General features: G+C 38.1%; 1 long non-coding RNA gene across 1 annotated transcript in view; it reads left to right on the plus strand.

The window, feature by feature from the left end:
- The first annotated feature begins 16,786 nt into the window (after nt 1–16,786).
- Nucleotides 16,787–23,267, plus strand: part of LOC120099596 (uncharacterized) — a 29,675-nt gene continuing 23,194 nt past the window's right edge. The window contains exon 1 of the long non-coding RNA XR_005498730.2: nt 16,787–16,935. This is a non-coding gene — a long non-coding RNA (uncharacterized LOC120099596). The remainder of the gene's footprint in view (nt 16,936–23,267) is intronic.

Below are 23,267 nucleotides of genomic sequence, written 5' to 3' on the forward strand. Positions count from 1 at the left end.
ATATTAAAAATGTCATTTTCAAACTACAAATTTTTATGATGAGATTATAATAATATATATTTAAGTAAAGAAGAAAAACATTAAATGCACTGTGTGCCCAAAGAGTTCACTCAAAATGTAGTATATAAACAAGAATGGAATGGAGAGCTCACTCTTGCTAATATAGAGGCAAAATGGGTGGATTACAGTTAGGCTAAACCCAACCTGGATTACATAGTGCCAAACTATCAAGAAAGATGATGTTTCAAAAATACCACATAAAGAAAGTATCGATAATAAAAACAAATATAAAAATAAGAAAGTAATGAAGACCAGCCCTAGTCCATGGTAATCTGATAGGGTGCATGGGATTATTTCAATATTCTCGTATCTATTGAGACCCTTTTAGCAACTGAGTATATCGTCAAGTTTGGAGAAGTTACTTTGAGGAGAAGAGAAAAAGTTAAAGTCTCTTGTTTTAGGATGAAATGTTCTTTAAATATCTTTTAAATCCATTTGGATGATAATTTATGTTATTTTTACTCTATCAGTTTACTTTCAGTTTCCACAAATTGTCCAATGATGAACGTGGAGTATTGAAGTCTCCCACTATTATTGTGTTGGGGGCAATATATGCTTTGAGCTTTAGTGATATTTCCTTTGTGAATTTAGGTGCCCTAGCATTTGAAACACAGTTGTTGAGAATTGATAGTTCATCTTACTATTATTTTTTCTTTGACAATTATTTTGTCCTCCCTTATAATTTTTGATAACTTTTGGTTGAAAGTCAATTTTAATCAATGTTAGAAAGGCTATTCCGTTTTGTTTCATGGGACCATTTGATTGGAATTTCTCTTCAGACTTTTACATTGAGATAGTGACTGTCTATATAGTGTTTCCTGTATGCAGCAAAATGTTCGGTCCTCTTTATGTACCCAACCCTTAATTTATATCCTTTTAATGGAGAATTAAATCCATTGATGATAAGAGATACTAAATAAAATGTATTGTTGTTTCCTGTTATTTTTATTGTTAAAAATGGAATTACATTTGTGTGGCTATCAACTTTTGGGTTTGTTGAAAGATTAATTCCTCACTTTTTTCTAGGGTGTAGTTTCCTTCCTTGTGTTGGAAGTTTCCATCTACTATCCTATGTAGGGTTGGATTTGTCTAAAGATATTTTGTAAATTTGGCTTTGTCATGGAATATCTTGGTTTCTGCACCCATGATAATTGAAAGTTTTACCGGATATCGTAGCCTGGAGATCCAGAAATGAATGCAAACACTTATGGTTACTTTACCTTTGACAAAGGTGCTAAAACCATTTAATGGAAAAAGGACAGAATTTTCAAGAAATGGTGATGGTTAACTGGAGGTCAGCATATAGAAATATCAATTATATAAACAAACTCACAGGGTGGGGGAACAAATGTTCACCTTGTTAGATGCTGACAAAAAATGAAAACAATCAATACCTCATGTTAAAATACTTGGTACATATCATAAATTCAAGGTCCATACATAAACGTAGTAAAAGCAATAGTACAAAAAACCAGTAGCCTAACATCAACCTAAATGGACAGAAACTTGAATCAATTCAACAAAAATCAGAGAATAGAAAAGGTTGTCCAATCTCCACTTATTTCTTTAATATAGTACTGGAAACCTTATTCACAGAAATTAGACAACAAAAGCAGATCTAAGGGAATTCAAGAAGTCAAAATATCATGATTTGTACATGATATGATAGTATAATTTAGTGACCCCAAAATTCAACCAGAGAACTCCTTCAGCCAATAAACAACTTCAGTAATGTCAGCCATATAAAATTAACTCAAACAAATCAATACTCCTGTACTTCAAGGATCAACTGGTTGAGAAGAAATTAGGGATATGACGACCTCCATATTAGTTGCAAATAATATAAAATACTTCAGTGTGACTCTAACCAAGCAAGTAAAAGGTCTGTATGACAAGTACTTCAAGTCTGTGAAGAAAAAAATTGAAGAAAATCTCAGATGGAAAGATTTTCCATGCTCATGGTTTGGTAGAGTTAGTATGGGAAAAATGGACAACTTGCCAAAAACAATCAACATATTCAAGGCAATCACCATCAAAATTCCAACTCAATTCTTCATAGAGTTAGAAAGAGCAATTCTAAAACTCATTTGGAATAACAAAACCCCGTAATAGGGAAAACTATCCTCAACAATAAAAGAACTTCTTTGGGAATCACTATCCCTTACCTCAAACTGTATAACAGAAAAATAATCATAAAAATTTAATGGTTATGGTACAGAGACAGATACATGATCAATGGAATAGAATTGAAGACCCAGAAATGAAGGCACAACACCAGAAACATGATATTTGTCCAAGGAGCAAAACCATTCAAAGGAAAAAAAGATCGCAATTAAAAAAAAAAAAAACAGTGCTGTTTTGACTGGAGATTAGCATGTAGAAGAAGGGAAATCAATCAATTCTTATCACCGTGTACGAAGCTCAAGTCAAAGTGGATCAAGGATCTCCACATAAAACCATATAACCTAACACTAATAGAAGAAAAATGCGGAAGAGTCTCGAACACTTGGGCACAGTGGAAATTTCCTGAATATAAAATCAATGGCTTATGATCTATGATCAAGATATGACAAATAGAATTTCATAAAACTGTAAAGCTTTTGTAAGGCAAAGGGCACTGTCATTAGGAAAAATGAGCAACCCACCAATTAAGAAAAGATCTTTACCAATCCTACATATGATAGAGGGCTAAATGCAATCTATACAAAGACTCAAGGTATTATGTTACAGGGGATCAAATAGTCATTTCAAAATGGTGTATAGAGCTAAACAATGAATTCTTAACTGAGGAATATCAACACCCTTAGCCATCAGGTAAATGGAAATCAATAAAAAAAATCCTGAGATTCCACAGCAAACCAATCAGAACAGCTAAGATAAAAACATATTCAGTTGACAAATGATACCTAAAAGGATGTGGAGAAAGAGGAACACTCCTCCAATGTTGATGGGATTGCAAGCTGGTATAACCACTCTGGAAATTCAGTCTGGAATTTTCTTACAAAATTGGTATATATATATAATCTGCCTCAAGCTGAAAAGAACCGAGATGTCCCTCAACAGAGTAATGGATAAAGGAAATGTGGTACATTTACACACCTGTACTTCTAAGGTATCAAAAACAATGTTTGCATAAAATCCTTAGGATGGAAATAGAAATTTTCATTCTGTGTGCAGTAAGCACACAAATAGTATAAACTAATTGGAAGTGTGTATCAACCCAAAAGTGTGGAATGCATAAGAAAGAATCCACAGGTCATATGAAGCCCAAGCAGAAAGAAGACCAAAATGTGGATGCTACATTGTTTCTAAGAAGGGAGAACAAAATATTCATGGGAGGATATACAATGATAAAGAGTTAAGCAGGGACTGAAAAAAGGGCAACCAGAGACTGCCCCATGTGGGGATGCATCAATATGCAGCCAACAAATCCTTGCTGATAGAAGTCAGATATAGATGTCTCTTGAGAGGCTCTGATAGATCACTACTGATATAAATGAGGATGGTTGCAGCTAACCATTGGATGGGGTACCAATGGAGATTTTAGAGAAAATTCTTAATGAGCTGAAGGGATTTGCAAAACCCCAGGAAGAACAACAATATCAACCAACAAGATCACACCAGAAATTCGGGGGATTAAACAACCCACTAGTGAGTACAGATTGAGGAACTCATGATACCAGCCACATGTGTGGCAGAGAAATGCACTGTCCAGCATGATTGGAAGGAAAATCCCTTAATCCTGTGAAGATTTGTTTCCCTAGTGTATGGTAATGCCAGGGCATTGAGGTTGAAGTGGGTTGTGGAAATGGGAACATCCTCAGTGATACCACTTATTTGCTGGGGGTTATGAGAGAAGGAGGAAAAGAGATAACATTTGAAATGTAAATACAGCCCACACCCGCGGATCCCGGCCCGCAGCAGCTCTCTGCTCCCAGACCCGGTGAGAGAGAGACCCAACCGCCTGGTCAGGTGGGCACTCCTGAGGCTGCAGAGCGGAAGAGACCACCAACACTGCTCACCCCTGCCCACATCCCTGGCCCAAGAGGAAACTGTATAAGGCCTCTGGGCTCCCGTGGGGGAGGGCCCAGGAGCGGCAGGACTTCTGCGCCTGAGACACCGCCGGAACCTGAAAGAAACAGACCGGATAAACAGTTCTCTGCACCCAAATCCCGTGGGAGGGAGAGCTAAACCTTCAGAGAGGCAGACAAGCCTGGGAAACCAGAAGAGACTGCTCCCTGCACACACATCTCGGACGCCAGAGGAAAAAGCCAAAGACCATCTGGAACCCTGGTGCACTGAAGCTCCCAGAAGGGGCGGCACAGGTATCCCTGGTTGCTGCCGCTGCAGAGAGCCCCTGGGCAGCACCCCACGAGCGAACCTGAGCCTAGGGACCACAGGTAAGACCAAATTTTCTGCTGCAAGAAAGCTGCCTGGTGAGCTTGGGACACGGAAGCAGAATTTCTCTAGGAGGCACGGTCTGTGTTTACCGGAAGTCCCACACCCGCGGATCCCGGCCCGCAGCAGCTCTCTGCTCCCAGACCCGGTGAGAGAGAGACCCAACCGCCTGGTCAGGTGGGCACTCCTGAGGCTGCAGAGCGGAAGAGACCACCAACACTGCTCACCCCTGCCCACATCCCTGGCCCAAGAGGAAACTGTATAAGGCCTCTGGGCTCCCGTGGGGGAGGGCCCAGGAGCGGCAGGACTTCTGCGCCTGAGACACTGCCGGAACCTGAAAGAAACAGACCGGATAAACAGTTCTCTGCACCCAAATCCCGTGGGAGGGAGAGCTAAACCTTCAGAGAGGCAGACAAGCCTGGGAAACCAGAAGAGACTGCTCCCTGCACACACATCTCGGACGCCAGAGGAAAAAGCCAAAGACCATCTGGAACCCTGGTGCACTGAAGCTCCCGGAAGGGGCGGCACAGGTCTTCCTGGTTGCTGCCGCTGCAGAGAGCCCCTGGGCAGCACCCCACAAGCGAACCTGAGCCTAGGGACCACAGGTAAGACCAAATTTTCTGCTGCAAGAAAGCTGCCTGGTGAACTCAAGACACAGGCCCACAGGAACAGCTGAAGACCTGTAGAGAGGAAAAACTACACGCCGGAAAGCAGAACACACTGTCCCCATAACTGACTGAAAGAGAGGAAAACAGGTCTACAGCACTCCTGACACACAGGCTTATAGGTCAGTCTAGCCACTGTCAGAAATAGCAGAACAAAGTAACACTAGAGATAATCTGATGGCGAGAGGCAAGCGCAGGAACCCAAGCAACAGAAACCAAGACTGCATGCCATCATCGGAGCCCAATTCTCCCGCCAAAACAAACATGGAATATCCAAACACACCAGAAAAGCAAGATCTAGTTTCAAAATCATATTTGATCATGATGCTGGAGGACTTCAAGAAAGACATGAACACACTTAGGGAAACACAGGAAATCATTAATAAACAAGTAGAGGCCTACAGAGAGGAATGGCAAAAATCCCTGAAAGAATTCCAGGAAAACACAATCAAACAGTTGAAGGAATTAAAAATGGAAATAGAAGCAATCAAGAAAGAACACATGGAAACAACCCTGGTTATAGAAAACCAAAAGAAGAGACAAGGAGCTGTAGATACAAGCTTCACCAACAGAATACAAGAGATGGAAGAGAGAATCTCAGGAGCAGAAGATTCCATAGAAATCATTGACTCAACTGTCAAAGATAATGTAAAGCAGAAAAAGCTACTGGTCCAAAACATACAGGAAATCCAGGACTCAATGAGAAGATCAAACCTAAGGATAATAGGTATAGAAGAGAGTGAAGACTCCCAGCTCAAAGGACCAGTAAATATCTTCAACAAAATCATAGAAGAAAACTTCCCTAACCTAAAAAAAGAGATACCCATAGGCATACAAGAAGCCTACAGAACTCCAAATAGATTGGACCAGAAAAGAAACACCTCCCGTCACATAATTGTCAAAACACCAAACGCACAAAATAAAGAAAGAATATTAAAAGCAGTAAGGGAAAAAGGTCAAGTAACATATAAAGGGAGACCTATCAGAATCACACCAGACTTCTCGCCAGAAACTATGAAGGCCAGAAGATCCTGGACTGATGTCATACAGACCCTAAGAGAACACAAATGCCAGCCCAGGTTACTGTATCCAGCAAAACTCTCAATTAACATTGATGGAGAAACCAAGATATTCCATGACAAAACCAAATTTACACAATATCTTTCTACAAATCCAGCACTACAAAGGATAATAAATGGTAAAGCCCAACATAAGGAGGCAAGCTATACCCTAGAAGAAGCAAGAAACTAATCGTCTTGGCAACAAAACAAAGAGAATGAAAGCACACAAACATAACCTCACATCCAAATATGAATATAAAGGGAAAAAATAATCACTATTCCTTAATATCTCTCAATATCAATGGCCTCAACTCCCCAATAAAAAGACATAGATTAACAAACTGGATACGCAACGAGGACCCTGCATTCTGCTGCCTACAGGAAACACACCTCAGAGACAAAGACAGACACTACCTCAGAGTGAAAGGCTGGAAAACAATTTTCCAAGCAAATGGTCAGAAGAAGCAAGCTGGAGTAGCCATTCTAATATCAAATAAAATCAATTTCCAACTAAAAGTCATCAAAAAAGATAAGGAAGGACACTTCATATTCATCAAAGGAAAAATCCACCAAGATGAACTCTCAATCCTAAATATCTATGCCCCAAATACAAGGGCACCTACATACGTAAAAGAAACCTTACTAAAGCTCAAAACACACATTGCACCTCACACAATAATAGTGGGAGACTTCAACACCCCACTCTCATCAATGGACAGATCATGGAAACAGAAATTAAACAGTGATGTCGACAGACTAAGAGAAGTCATGAGCCAAATGGACTTAACGGATATTTATAGAACATTCTATCCTAAAGCAAAAGGATATACCTTCTTCTCAGCTCCTCATGGTACTTTCTCCAAAATTGACCATATAATTGGTCAAAAAACGGGCCTCAACAGATACAAAAAGATAGAAATAATCCCATGCGTGCTATCGGACCACCACGGCCTAAAACTGGTCTTCAATAACAATAAGGGAAGAACGCCCACATATACGTGGAAATTGAACAATGCTCTACTCAATGATAACCTGGTCAAGGAAGAAATAAAGAAAGAAATTAAAAACTTTTTAGAATTTAATGAAAATGAAGATACAACATACTCAAACTTATGGGACACAATGAAAGCTGTGCTAAGAGGAAAACTCATAGCGCTGAGTGCCTGCAGAAAGAAACAGGAAAGAGCATATGTCAGCAGCTTGACAGCACACCTAAAAGCTCTAGAACAAAAAGAAGCAAATACACCCAGGAGGAGTAGAAGGCAGGAAATAATCAAACTCAGAGCTGAAATCAACCAAGTAGAAACAAAAAGGACCATAGAAAGAATCAACAGGACCAAAAGTTGGTTCTTTGAGAAAATCAACAAGATAGATAAACCCTTAGCCAGACTAACGAGAGGACACAGAGAGTGCGTCCAAATTAACAAAATCAGAAATGAAAAGGGAGACATAACTACAGATTCAGAGGAAATTCAAAAAATCATCAGATCTTACTATAAAAACCTATATTCAACAAAATTTGAAAATCTTCAGGAAATGGCCAATTTCCTAGACAGATACCAGGTATCAAAGTTAAATCAGGAACAGATAAACCAGTTAAACAACCCCATAAATCCTAAGGAAATAGAAGCAGTCATTAAAGGTCTCCCAACCAAAAAGAGCCCAGGTCCAGATGGGTTTAGTGCAGAATTCTATCAAACCTTCATAGAAGACCTCATACCAATATTATCCAAACTATTCCACAAAATTGAAACAGATGGAGCCCTACCGAATTCCTTCTACGAATCTACAATTACTCTTATACCTAAACCACACAAAGACACAACAAAGAAAGAGAACTTCAGACCAATTTCCCTTATGAATATCGACGCAAAAATACTCAATAAAATTCTGGCAAACCGAATTCAAGAGCACATCAAAACAATCATCCACCATGATCAAGTAGGCTTCATCCCAGGCATGCAGGGATGGTTTAATATACGGAAAACCATCAACGTGATCCATTATATAAACAAACTGAAAGAACAGAACCACATGATCATTTCATTAGATGCTGAGAAAGCATTTGACAAAATTCAACACCCCTTCATGATAAAAGTCCTGGAAAGAATAGGAATTCAAGGCCCATACCTAAACATAGTAAAAGCCATATACAGCAAACCAGTTGCTAACATTAAACTAAATGGAGAGAAACTTGAAGCAATCCCACTAAAATCAGGGACTAGACAAGGCTGCCCACTCTCTCCCTACTTATTCAATATAGTTCTTGAAGTTCTAGCCAGAGCAATCAGACAACAAAAGGAGATCAAAGGGATACAGATCGGAAAAGAAGAGGTCAAAATATCACTATTTGCAGATGATATGATAGTATATTTAAGTGATCCCAAAAGTTCCACCAGAGAACTACTAAAGCTGATAAACAACTTCAGCAAAGTGGCTGGGTATAAAATTAACTCAAATAAATCAGTTGCCTTCCTCTATACAAAAGAGAAACAAGCCGAGAAAGAAATTAGGGAAACGACACCCTTCATAATAGACCCAAATAATATAAAGTACCTCGGTGTGACTTTAACCAAGCAAGTAAAAGATCTGTACAATAAGAACTTCAAGACACTGAAGAAAGAAATTGAAGAAGACCTCAGAAGATGGAAAGATCTCCCATGCTCATGGATTGGCAGGATTAATATAGTAAAAATGGCCATTTTACCAAAAGCAATCTACAGATTCAATGCAATCCCCATCAAAATACCAATCCAATTCTTCAAAGAGTTAGACAGAACAATTTGCAAATTCATCTGGAATAACAAAAAACCCATGATAGCTAAAGCTATCCTCAACAATAAAAGGACTTCAGGGGGAATCACTATCCCTGAACTCAAGCAGTATTACAGAGCAATAGTGATAAAAACTGCATGGTATTGGTACAGAGACAGACAGATAGACCAATGGAATAGAATTGAAGACCCAGAAATGAACCCACACACCTATGGTCACTTGATTTTTGACAAAGGAGCCAAAACCATCCAATGGAAAAAAGATAGCATTTTCAGCAAATGGTGCTGGTTCAACTGGAGGGCAACATGTAGAAGAATGCAGATCGATCCAGGCTTATCACCCTGTACAAAGCTTAAGTCGAAGTGGATCAAGGACCTCCACATCAAACCAGACACACTCAAACTAATAGAAGAAAAAGTAGGGAAGCATCTGGAACACATGGGCACTGGAAAAAATTTCCTGAACAAAACACCAATGGCTTATGCTCTAAGATCAAGAATTGACAAATGGGATCTCATAAAACTGCAAAGCTTCTGTAAGGCAAAGGACACTGTGGTTAGGACAAAACGGCAACCAACAGATTGGGAAAAGATCTTTACCAACCCTACAACAGATAGAGGCCTTATATCCAAAATATACAAAGAACTCAAGAAGTTAGACCGCAGGGAAACAAATAACCCTATTAAAAAATGGGGTTCAGAGCTAAACAAAGAATTCACAGCTGAGGAATGCCGAATGGCTGAGAAACACCTAAAGAAATGTTCAACATCTTTAGTCATAAGGGAAATGCAAATCAAAACAACCCTGAGATTTCACCTCACACCAGTGAGAATGGCTAAGATCAAAAACTCAGGTGACAGCAGATGCTGGCGAGGTTGTGGAGAAAGAGGAACACTCCTCCATTGTTGGTGGGATTGCAGACTGGTAAAACCATTATGGAAATCAGTCTGGAGGTTCCTCAGAAAATTGGACATTGAACTGCCTGAGGATCCAGCTATACCTCTCTTGGGCATATACCCAAAAGATGCCTCAACATATAAAAGAGACACGTGCTCCACTATGTTCATCGCAGCCTTATTTATAATAGCCAGAAAATGGAAAGAACCCAGATGCCCTTCAACAGAGGAATGGATACAGAAAATGTGGTACATCTACACAATGGAATACTACTCAGCTATCAAAAACAACGACTTTATGAAATTCGTAGGCAAATGGTTGGAACTGGAAAATATCATCCTGAGTGAACTAACCCAATCACAGAAAGACATACATGGTATGCACTCACTGATAAGTGGCTATTAGCCCAAATGCTTGAATTACCCTAGATCCCTAGAACAAACGAAACTCAAGACGGATGATCAAAATGTGAATGCTTCACTCCTTCTTTAAATGAGGAAAAAGAAAACCCTTGGCAGGGAAGGGAGAGGCAAAGATCAAAACAGAGACTGAAGGAACACCCATTCAGAGCCTGTCCCACATTTGGCCCATACATATACAGCCACCCAATTGGACTAGATGGATGAAGCAAAGAAGTGCAGACCGACAGGAGCCGGATGTAGATCGCTCCTGAGAGACACAGCCAGAATACAGCAAATACAGAGGCGAATGCCAGCAGCAAACCACTGAACTGAGAATAGGTCCCCTATTGAAGGAATCAGAGAAAGAACTGGAAGAGCTTGAAGGGGCTCGAGACCCCAAAAGTACAACAATGCCAAGCAACCAGAGCTTCCAGGGACTATGCCACTACCTAAAGACTATACATGGACTGACCCTGGACTCTGACCCCATAGGTAGCAATGAATATCCTAGTAAGAGCACCAATGGAAGGGGAAGCCCTGGGTCCTGCTAAGACTGAACCCCCAGTGAACTAGTCTATGGGGGGAGGGCGGCAATGGTGGGAGGGTTGGGAGGGGAACACCCATAAGGAAGGGGAGGGGGGAGGGGGATGTTTGCCCGGAAACCGGGAAAGGGAATAACACTCGAAATGTATATAAGAAATACTCAAGTTAATAAAAAAAAATAAAAAATAAAAAAAAAAAGAAACAAAAAAAAAGAAATGTAAATACATAAAATAGTCAGAAAAATTATTAAATAAAACTGACATTTTGTCTCATTAAATTAGTCACACAATAAAATATCATTTCTCATTTCAGATACTGGCACAAATGTTAGAGTTTGGCATTAATTCCCTTTGGTATCTTTTGGTGTCTAAAGCCAATATGTCCATTTTTGTTATGGCTTATTTAAAAAAACTATTTTACAATTTAAAGTAATATAGAATGAAAATATATACTGACATCATTTGTGATTCAAAGATACTAACAATTTTACTATATTTCCCATTACTAAAATTTAGACAACTCCTTGAAGAAACTCTGATGGATAATATCAAAATATGTTTATAGGAATGGGACATCAAATGCTTTTTGTTAATAGCCTCAATCAGGAAATGGTTCTAATGTTCTTAGATTTCATAATAATGTATATAAATCATTAATTCTTAATGTTTGTTGACAGAAGGAAGTTATCAACGAATACATATATACAATGTTGTACACATTCCTAAAATAAATAGAGCAAATTAAATATATAATTTATGAAATAAAGATGAGCAATCATGTACAAAAGAAAGATATATCACTGAATCTACCAACAGTTGGAATAAGATATGATTCATGCATCCATGTATTTCTTTCTAGACATCTAATGAGATAAAATTAGTGTGGAAAAAGCTAAAACTTCAATTTGCAGGTTTGATCAAGTATACATATTTAAAAATTGCTTTTGAAAAAATACACAGAAAATATTTTCAAGGTTATATATACAGCATATACAAAAATTAACTGTGTCCATAAATTATCAATATCGCTCAAACAACCTTCTCTGGTTTTATTACTTTTGAATTATCAAAATGCATTTGTATGTATGTATGTATGTATGTATGTATGTATGTATGTATACACACACAGGCACACTCACACACACACACACAAACAAATACACACAATACTTCTAAAAATTTAAAACAAATCAGTTAAGAAGTCATTCAGAGAAAACTAATGAAAAAGGATGAACTAAATTTCCAGTATAATGTACTCACAAAAGTATACTTTCTAGCATATAAAACTTTGCCGTATAAAATTTAGAAAAAAAAGTATGGGTCCAATAAATATAATCTGATCCCATTTGGACTTATCACTCAGAATTGAAGTACAAATTGAAATAGAGTGGGAAAAATATTAAATAACAAGATTTAGCTATACTTTTTCAATTATACAAAAAAATCTGAGAAACAGTGAAATGACACAACGTGTAAAATTGCTTTCTATTATGCATTGATATCTAAGTTTAGTCTTCATAGTCTATATAATAGAGAGAACTATATCTCAGAGGTTGTTTCATGGATAAAATACATTTTTTTGGCTTGTGAATATACACAGAACCAATCAATACAATGAAAATGGACAGATGTTGTGTTACAAAAAGTAAAAGACATTTTGTTTATTTATCCGGTATGAATGAATTTTTGTACCATTTCCTCCCACCTTTCTGTTGGATATCTTATAAATCCTCACTTTGGTGTGGTCGGTGCTTAAATTTAACTGATCATTGCTGAATATGTCAATATAGTAGAAATGGATTCTTGGGGCAGAGAATACCTTTTTGTTAAACCTGGTTATAGTGAATTGGTGGTCACAGTGAGTGCAACTAAATAGAAAGTAAGAAACTGTGGCTTCGGGTATAGGAGTCATTATAAGATTTCATTTTGTAATGTTGGAAAAATAGTTTAATGATATCATGAGATTGTGCAGTGAACAGGCCTTTTCTTTACTCCTGTAATGAAAGCAAATATTTGTTGTTTTCAGTTCCTTCAGAGAGCTTGCTAGGTGACTAAATCCATCAGGAACTTGGGAAGAGGGACTTAGATATGCAAAATATATTTTTTGTTATTGGATTTCTTCTAGGTACATTAGGGAACTAACGTCATACGATTTGGAATATAACCAGACAAGAGCTTGTTAAAGTAGTAGAAAAGCACGGGGTGTGGTGGCACAGGCCTTTAATCTTAGCACTGGGGAGCAGAAGCAGGGAGAACTCTAAATTCGAGGACAGCTTGGTCTACAGAGAGAGAAAGAGAGAGAGAGAGAGAGAGAGAGAGAGAGAGAGAGACAGAGAGACAGAGAGACAGAGAGACAGAGAGACAGAGAGAGACAGAGACAGAGAGACAGACAGAGAGACAGACAGAGAGACAGACAGAGAGACAGAGAGAGAGACAGAGAAAGAGAGAGAGAGAAAGAGAGAGAGAGAGAGAGAGAGAGAGAGAGAGAGAGAGAGAGAGAGAAAGTGTTCTGGTACTGCCAGGGATATAAGAGAAACACTGTCTCAAAAATGTTCAAGAATAAGTTCTGTATTATACAAAGAAAAAATATTCATTGTATTTTAGTAAGATGTTAATAATTTTATCTTGATTCTAATGAAATGTATTAGCTATGAAATAATGTATAGGCACTGCAAATGTATGAAAAGATGTTTTCCATCACTATTCCCCTTAAACTATAAGCTGAATTTGTATTAAATAAACCTATGTAAATATACTTTGAATGCTTTTCTGTGATTAGCTAAAGTCTTTTACATTGTGAATTAAGAATGGTGGATTTCAGGACAATCTTGGATGGTCATCAGTAAGGTGTAGAAGTTTATTAAGCATAGAAAATCAAATATAAAATTTTGCACAATAAAGAATGAGAACCTTAATTGGTTTTCCTCTAATGTAAACAGCTTCTTTCTGTTGGCATGAAGATCAGATGATTTGAACTAATTTTGTGAGAAATACCACCTGCTCTCAGAAGATAAGAAACCAAAAAAAGATACGGAAAAACATATGCTAAGGAACAATGAACTGGGAGAGAGTATTCTATGGAATATATAGAACAATAAATTTGACCTGTCTGTTACTGGTAAGGTGGGGACTTCATTACGCATATCTATGTACTTAAAAATGTTTTCTTTTTCTTTTTAAGTTTGTATGGTTGGTCTGAAAACTCTGGGTTTTGTGTAAAGATCTTTGCATATTTAATGAAAGTTTTGAAATATTAGTGTTATAATCAAAAGCCGTGCTTTGTACATACTTTTTAAGAAATAAAAAAGAGAAGTGTCTTCTTGGGTTTTATGAAGAAACTTACTACGTTAAACATGAATTTATTTTTCTGATATATACCTTCTCTTCATATACCATGCTTATTGATGAAACCTTAGCACATAGGAATGCATAGTAACCATCTAAGTATAGTTTCAGGATTTTATTGGATCTTGTTTGGCATGTGCATTTCTATTAAAATGCTATCTTTTTTCTAAGTCTCTTAATTTAACTGGAGAGGTTTTCAATAACTCCTAGTCTGTTGTTAATTCATATAATCAGTCTTTGGTGTTGTTACTGAAGTTTCTGACAGTAACTTCCTAATGTTCTTTATTTTGAGGGTATATTTAATATATATATATCAAACATTTTTATAAAAAGATTAAATTTTTAGTGGAAATATCACTTAGTGATGGACAGTTTTATAATCATTCTCTAAAGTATTGAGTATTCTACATTTTTAATTAGTATAAAAATATTATGAATAGCAGATCCTTTACATTAATATACACTCTCTAGTTAATATAACCACAAATACGTTAGTTATTTTTATCTTTGAAAATTTATTCTTAGTTTGTCAGTAATTAGTCTTAACTTCTCTATCTGAGCTTTCTCATCGTTATTCACAAGGAAATCTATTCCTGTTTTATTGAGAATAGTAAGGAATGTTCATTTATATGTAGATACATAAGAATGTGACAATATACACAATGGTATTTCATTCACCCCTAGGAAAACTAATCTATCATTGTTTCAGGAAAATAGATGTAACTAAAAAATATACCGAGTAAAGTAACAAAGACTCAGAAAGGCAAATACCATGTGTACTTTCTCATATAGATCAAAGAATCTCCTTTTAATATACTTGTACTTATGTGAAGCTGTGGGTGGTTTGAGTTTATATAACTGGTATAGGTCACATAGATTAGAAACTAGGGTTTCAAACAGTGTGGTATGGAAGATATTGAACATGTGGGATATGAGCATAGATGTAAGAATAATGAAGAGAAACTAGTATAAGTGGTGAGGGACAAAGGGCAGGTGGGAACAAAGAACTGAGGAAGCAAGGATGAGGTTGAATCTCTACAAAAATATCATAAGACAGTCGGTTACGTTATAGGTTAGGTTAAAATAAATGTTAAAATTTAAAACCAATACCATAATGTTTAATTCTATAAACATCATGTTTGAGGAAAAATGCCAGCAAGTGATATGAAAAAGAAAACAATATATTTACCTTATTTGATCTTAGTCATATTATCCATAATTATTTGGTAAAAACATCATTTGTCTGCCAAATTTATGGTACCACTTAAAAATTGCCTGTGATATAATAATTCCTTAGGATAGAAGAGAATTTTTATTATTAGATCAATTTTTAAAACCTGTGATTTGATCTACATTTTAAGTTTCTTTTTACTTAAATTTGCTCCTCATGACATTCACTCATACTAAAGTATAATTTTCATTGTAAACATACTACTATAAAAATATGATCCAGCAGGGTTGTTGAAATTGATATTATCCATAAACTACAGGACATCCTCCACAAAGGTCATAGATACAAAGAAGAAAAACAAGAAGAATGGCCCAAGTGCATATGATTGACTCTCATGTAGAATGGGGAATAAAATAGTCTAGGAGTCAGATTGAAGGAAGGAACTAGATGGGAGATGGAAGGAAGAGGAGAATGGATCCTGTGTGGGAAGGGACAGGAGATATGACCTTATAGTTAGGAGAAGGAAAGGAAATCTTGAACTTCTAGAGATGAGTAGGTAGGGGAAATCTCCAGGAAGAGAAAGAGACATGGAATAATGGAGGTACCCATGAATCAATGGGGGTGACCTAAGCTGTGACTTACATTGGTCATAAGGGACATTATGAGGCCAACTCCTGTAGCCCGAAAGGACCACCAGTGGAGGGGTAAAAACACAAATACACACACAAAACTTTCTAGGCAAAATTTTTCAAGCCCAAAAAAAATTCAGAACGGCATTCTAGGGTCCATGTTGTCTTTTGCTTTACTGATGGCTGGTAATTTTTGTAGAAAATAATGATTTGGGAGATTATCATTTGAAGTAGATATACAATATTTATACAGGTATATTCACGCTTTAGTTGGCCCACTTTGTTGCCAATATCATTATAAAAAATAAAATTGAAAACAAATTTTTTGAGTACAAATTCAGGAATATATATAAAGTCCCCTTTCAAAGAATGTACACTAAGAAAATGTAATACAATAATCATTCAACTAAACGTTTGCAGGGAAAATATTGGACTTTGGGAAACGGAGAAAACCTAGGAACTTGAACTGTATGTCACAGGAATGGACCTGGGAGTGGAAGTTTTATCCAGAAGAATCTCCTCCACCCCATGTTCCTAGCTCTTTTTTACCCATGCCAAGCCCCTGACCATCCTTCTCTATTCTGAACATTTAAGTACTAATGAAGCAAAGAGATGTCTCTAGCTTTAGAGATATATAGTATTTACAGGTTTCCAGTGTGTCAGAGGAGACACTCTTGGAAAAGGCACCCTCAAATCTGGACAATGTAAGGAAAGCTGTTCAACAGTTAGAACATGGCAATTCTCAGTGAAATCTTTATTAGGACCTCCCTGAAAATTCTCTTGTATCCTGGAGAGCACTAGCTTTTCTGTGATGTCACAAGTGTCATGGTGACAGCAACTGCCTCTTGGATATTCTTTGAGGACCTTTAGGGTTAACTCATTGACCTCTTATTCTGGTTAAACAGTCATTTCGGAGGGAGATAAAGGGAGGCAGCTGGACTTCTGTCTTTGTATAAAAAAGGAAGAAATAAATGGTTCATGGGAAAGCTAGGTGAGTCTTGGGTAGGGGTTGAGTGGGTTTGTTAAATAAATAGCCTTGATCTGAGCCTTCCACACTTGGGAATCAGGAGCTGTGGTCCTCTCATAATCATATGGATTCCCCTGCTTGATATGGTTTCTGGAAGTCAGAGAGTTTATATAATCAGTTTCTACATTCCACAAGCCAGTTGATGGGAAGGGCACATTTGTTCTCCTCAGAGCTCATGGCTTTTACTCTTTTTGCCCTGAAGAAAAAGTTTCAAAGAAATAAAGGAAAGAGAAGTATTGTCTCCTCAGCTCAGTGTAAATGTCTCCATACTTTGGATAACTATAGTGGAGTTTGAGTCTGACACTGATATCTGGGAGAGAAGAGTTTCTAGTTGAGACTTCATCATCTCAGTCTTTCCACTAGTATTACTCTATCACTTCATATTTACGAGTCAAAATGTGTGATTACTTGGCAGCTTTCTCTTTCTTTTATAACCTTCATTTTTTTCAGCAAATTTTATTGCTTTTCTTAACTGGATGTTTCTATATTTTGAAGTGTTATTTCCTTTCCCAGTTTCCTGCCCATAAGATCCTTACCCATTCCCATTTCCTTCTTCTCTAACCAGGCTTTCTCCCACATGACATTCCCTTGAACTGAAAGATGTACAAGGGAGGACAAGGGTTTCTCTTTCCAATGTTGCCCAAAAAGACTATAGTCTGCCACATATGCATTTAGAGCCATAGCTCAGTCCATTTACTTTCTTTGTATATTGGTATAATACGAGAAAGCTCTGGTTCATTTTCATTGTTGTTCTTAAGGGGTTGAAAGTACCTTCAGCCCTTCTAATCCTATTTCAAAATTTACCAAGAACAGTTCCATTTTCAGTTCCCTGGTTTGCTACTAGCATTCGCTTCTGTATTTGACATGCTGTATCTTTGTCTCTCAGGAAATATCTTTTTCAGGTTCCTGGCAGAACACATTTCTTACCTTCATCAATCTTATCTAGTTTGGTTGGCTGATGTATACATATGATTTTGGTGGCTCCTACACCTATGTGGTTAAGTGGAATGTTAACATGGATTCTGCCCAACTATGTCAAGAATGTAGATTCACAAATGACAATTTCAAATAGACTTCATGCTGTTTTTATGAACCTACTGCAGTAGACATTTAACTGCTCCTCAAGCCATGTTTCTCCCTGCCCATCATCCAGTATCTTAGGTTTGGCCTGAAGAAAGAATCATGGTAAAACATCCTAAACCCTCAAGTCTGGCCATAGGAATAATGGAAGCTACATAGAGTTGTACTGATATCAAATGGAACAAGAAACTGAATTCAATAGTCCATGTTGTCCTTTGCTTTCCTGATGTCTGATAATTTTTTGAGAAAATAAGGATTTGGGAGTTTATCATTTGAAGTAGGTACACAGTATTTACACTTTTATACTCACTCTATAGCTAGACTCACTTGTGACCAAAATCATTGCAGAAAATGGAATTGGAAAACAAAATTTTTGAGTACACATTGAGGAATATTTGCAAAGTCCCTTATCAAGGAATTTACAATAAGATATTGAAATACAATATTCAGTCTTCTCAAGGTCTGTAGGGAAAATACTAACCTTTGGGAAATGGAGAAACCCTAGAAAATTGAACTGCAGGTCACAAGAATGAACCTGTGATATATAGAATAAAATATTATCTAGAAGAATCTCCTACTCTCTATGGTCCTAAATCTTTTTACCCATGCCAAGTCCCTTAATAAATTTCTGCATTCAGAGCATGTAACCACTAGTGAAGCAGAGAGAAGTTTCTAGCTTTAGAGAGGTGGAGTACATAAAGATTTCCACTGTGTTACAGGAAACATACCTGGAAAGTGCAAACTCGAATCTGGTCAATATAAGTAAAGGTGTTCAGCAGGTCGTCCATGGCCGTTCTCAGTGATATCATCTTTAGGCCATCCCTGAAAATACTCTCCTAACCTGGAGAGTCCTAGCTTCTTCTGTGATGTCACAACTATTATCGTGACTGCAAATGCCTCTCAGATATTCCTTCAGTACCTCTAGGTTTTACTAATTGTCCTCTAATTCAGAGCAAATTGGTGAGTGATAACAAAGATGATGAAGAGATAAGAAATAGGAAGAAAGAAGCTGTCCCTCTGTCTTGGTATAAAGTAGAAGGAATAAATATGTGGTCCTATGGAAATCTCAGTGAGTACTTTATAGGGGTTGAGTGCTATCGCTGAAGACATAGCCATGATCTGAGTCTTCCACATAAGGGAATCAGGAGTTGGGAGACCCTCAGAAGCATCTGGACTTCCCTGTTGTTATGGTTCCTGGAGAGTTTATATCATTCATTTCTTACTTCCAAAAGCCAAGTGTTTTGAATGGCACAGTTGTTTTTCTGAGAACTCATGTCCTTTACTCTTTTTGTCAAGAAGAAAAGGTCCTAAGGAAGAAGTGAAAAACAAGTATTGTGTCCCTAGTTCCGAGTACACTCCTCCATGCTTTGCATACCTATAGTGCAAACACTATATTTGTGTCTGACACTGATATTTTGGAGAGAGAAGTGCTTCTAGTTGAGACTTCATCATCTCTGACTTTCCACTAGTATTACTCTGACTACCATTTCAGATTTCCGATTCTATATGTGTTATTACTTGGCAGCTTTCTTTTCCTTTATATTTTTTTTCATTTTTGGCGAAATTTACTGATTTTTTAACGGGATGTTTCTATATTTACATTTAAAATATTATTTCCTTTCCCAGTTTCCTGCGCATAAGATTCCTAACCATTCCATTTCTTTCTTATCAATCCAGACTTTCTGCTGCATGACATTCCCTTGAACTGGGAGACAAATTAGGGAGGACAAGGGCTTCTCCTTCCAATGTTGCCCAAAAAGGCCAAATTCTGCCACATATCCATTTGGAGCCATAGGTCCCATGTAGGTCCTTTGTATATTGGTCTAGTATGAGAAAGCAGTGGTTCATTGGCATTGTTGTTCCTATGGGGTTGAAAGCACCTTTAGCTCTTCTAATCCTTTTTCAAAATTTACCAACAAGAGATCCGTTTTCAGTTCACTAGTTTGCTACATGCATACACTTCTGTACTTGACATGCTGTATCTGTGTCTCTCAGGAAATATCTTTATCCAGTTCCTGGTAGGATGCACTTCTTAATTTCACAGTTATCAAGTTTTATTGGCTGATGTATACATATATACTTTTGGTGGATCCTACAACTATGTAGTTAAGAGGAATGTTAACATGGATTCTGCCCAACAATTTCAACAATGTAGAATTCACAAATGACAATTTCTAAAAGACTCCCTCCTCTTTTTATACATCTATTGAAGTAGACCTTATTTGGTCCTCAGCCATTCTTCTCCCTGCACATCATCTGGTATCTTACTTTTGGCTTTAAGAAAGAATCATGGTAAAACATCCTAAACCCTCATATCTGGCCTTGGCAACACTGGAAGCTAGATAGTGTAGTACTGAGTTTTCAATAAGAAATTGAAATACAATATTCATTCAATTAAACGTCTGTAGGGAAAAGACTAGACTTTGGGAAACAGAGAAAACCTAGAATATTGAACTGTGTCTCAGGAATGAACCTGGGAATAAAAATATTATCTAGAAGAATCTCCTACACTCCAAGTTCCTAAATCTTTTCTACCCATGCCAAGACCCTGACTAACTTTCTCCATTCAGAGCATGTAAACACTATTGAAGCAGACAGAAGTAGTCTCTAGCTTTAGAGAGATATTGTGCATAAGAATTTCTGCTGTGTCAAAGGAGACAGACCTGGAAATGGCACCCTCGAATCTTGTCAATGTGAGGAAAGCTGTTCAGGATGTAGGCCATGGCAGTTCTCAGTGACATCACCATTAGGCCCTCCCTGAAAACTCTCTTGTAACCTGGAGAGCCGTACCTTCTTTTGGTCGTGACTGCAACTTCCTCTCAGATATCCTTCAGTAACTGTAATGTTTTCTAATTGGCGTCTATTTCACAGGAAAATCAAGTATTGTGTCCCTAAATCAAGTTAAACTCCTCAATGCTTTGGAAACCTATAGTTCACTTTGTGTCTGACACTGATATCTGGGAGAGAGAAGTGCTTCTAGTTGAGACCTCATCATCTCAGTCTTTCCACTAGTATTACCCTGAATACCACTTTGGATTTCTGAGTCAATATTTTTTTTAACTAGATGTTTCTATATATACGTTTAAAATATTACCTTTCCCAGTTTCCTGCCCATAAGATCCCTACTTGTTCCATTTCCTCCTTCTCTAACCAGCCCTTCTGCCTCATGACATTCCCTTGAACTGGGAGACAAACTGTGGAGGACAAGGCCTCTCTTTCCATAGGTCAGTCCATGTACTTTTTTTGTATGTTGGTCTAGTTCGAGAAACCTCTGGTTCATTGGCATTGTTTTTCGTATGGGTTTGAAAACACCCTCAGCTCCTCTAACCTTTACCAAATTTTACCAACAAGTGCTCAAATGGGACAAGAAACCGAATTCAATAGTCCATGTTGTCCTTTGCTTTCCTGATGTCAGGTAATTCTTAGATAAAATAAGGATTTGAGAGTTTATCATATGAAGTAGGTAAACAGTATTTACACTGTTATACTCACTTTATAGCTGGGCCCCTTTTGATCAAAATCATTGCAGAGAATGGAATTGGGAAACAAAATTTTTGAGTACACATAGAGGAATATTTACAAAGTCCCTTCACATGCCCACTCTCTACCAGCAAGGAAGACAGGACCAACGAAGATCTTCTTCAAGCAGTTTTACTCAGGAACCTTGATACAATCTTCTGACCCCGGGGAACCCCTGAGGCACACTTAAATAGCTAGTTCTGGCCAATCCCAGCAACCTACGTGGGTCATGCAGATAGGCTGTCACTATGGGGAAGCTAGCAGGCCAGGCAGGCATAGCCCAATAAGGACTTGCTTACTAAAAGAAGCACGAACCTTTGGGATGGTGGAAGGCGGAAATCAGCACCATCTTTGAGGCGTGCCACATCGCAGCTGCTATAGTTCCCCCTTTTTGTGTAATTAATCAAGCAGGCAAAGAGACCAACCCCCTGTCTTTGGATCATCTGTTCATTAAACCAGTCTTAGGACACCTGGTCTCCAAAAAGGTTCCATGCCTTAGGTAGAAGGGAGGTTGCCCATCACTGGGCAGGGTCACTCACACATACTCAGGCCTGAGGAACAACAAGGTCTTCTGAATGACCATAAGCCAAGCTTGAGGGGACTGCCCTGCTTCAATGACTGCAAATAAATGTACTGCCATCACCGTGTGCAGCCTCTGAACAAACCTCATTCTACAGAGGTGCACTAGGGAGACCAGCAGCAAGAGTCCAGCTAGGGTTCCCATACCTGCCCTCTCCCTCAGATGATTTATAACAGCCTCAATCCAAGATTACAACCCTGTAGCCAGTATAGCATCTGCACGTGTGGAGTTCACGGTCACGATGGCTACACGTAGCTGATCCACTAAGAAATCTCCTGTCCAATTGCCTAGAAGATAACTTGACAACTTTTTAGACAAATTAGAGGAGTGGGCTTAAAAGTCAAGACATATGGGCATGAGTCTCAGGAACACCAATAGTATCCCTCACAGGGGTTCTATTTGGACCAGCGTTTGGGTCACACCAAGAAGTGTCAGCAACAGCAGGATCTTCATTCTTGTTGCACCTCCTGGTCAATCTTTCAGGGACCCACTACGGTTACTCGCAGTCCTGAGGAAACACACAACCAGACCCTCTTGCCAATGCCAACACGGGACCTGGCCCATGCCATAAGCCAGTGATCATGTCTTCCCATTTCTCATAAACTTTCAACGTGCCCGCCTGACACTGATGTCGGTCAGCAGCAGAAAGGCCATCAACATCCAAAATTAAAAAAATTAAGAGTAAAAAGGGCTAAGGATATCTGTTCCTTGGGGGTTCTACCATGGCCTATTCCCCCTTTTTATTTAATTATGCATTCCTTCAAGGTACGATGTGCTTGCTCAACAATTCCTTGACGTTGAGGATTATAAGGCAGGCCATGGCTCAACTGTACATCCATCTGTTTATAAAAGGATTTGAAAGTTTTGGCAATTTAAGCTGGGCCATTATCAGTTTTTAAGTGTTGAGGCTTTCCCCAAGCAGCCCAGGCAGTGTCCAATAACAATGTGTCCCTTTTCTCCACTCATAGGGGTTGCATGAATGACACCTGGATAAGTAACCACAGAAACAAAAATGTATTTTAGAGTCCCAAATCCAGATATGTGAGTTACATCCATTTGCCAAATCTTTAGGGGCAAGGGGCCTCTAGGATTAACCTCTACACTAGGGGGATGGTGA

The sequence above is a fragment of the Rattus norvegicus genome, chromosome Y, assembly GCF_036323735.1.
Source record: "Rattus norvegicus strain BN/NHsdMcwi chromosome Y, GRCr8, whole genome shotgun sequence".
In the NCBI taxonomy this organism is placed as follows: Eukaryota; Metazoa; Chordata; class Mammalia; order Rodentia; family Muridae; genus Rattus; species Rattus norvegicus.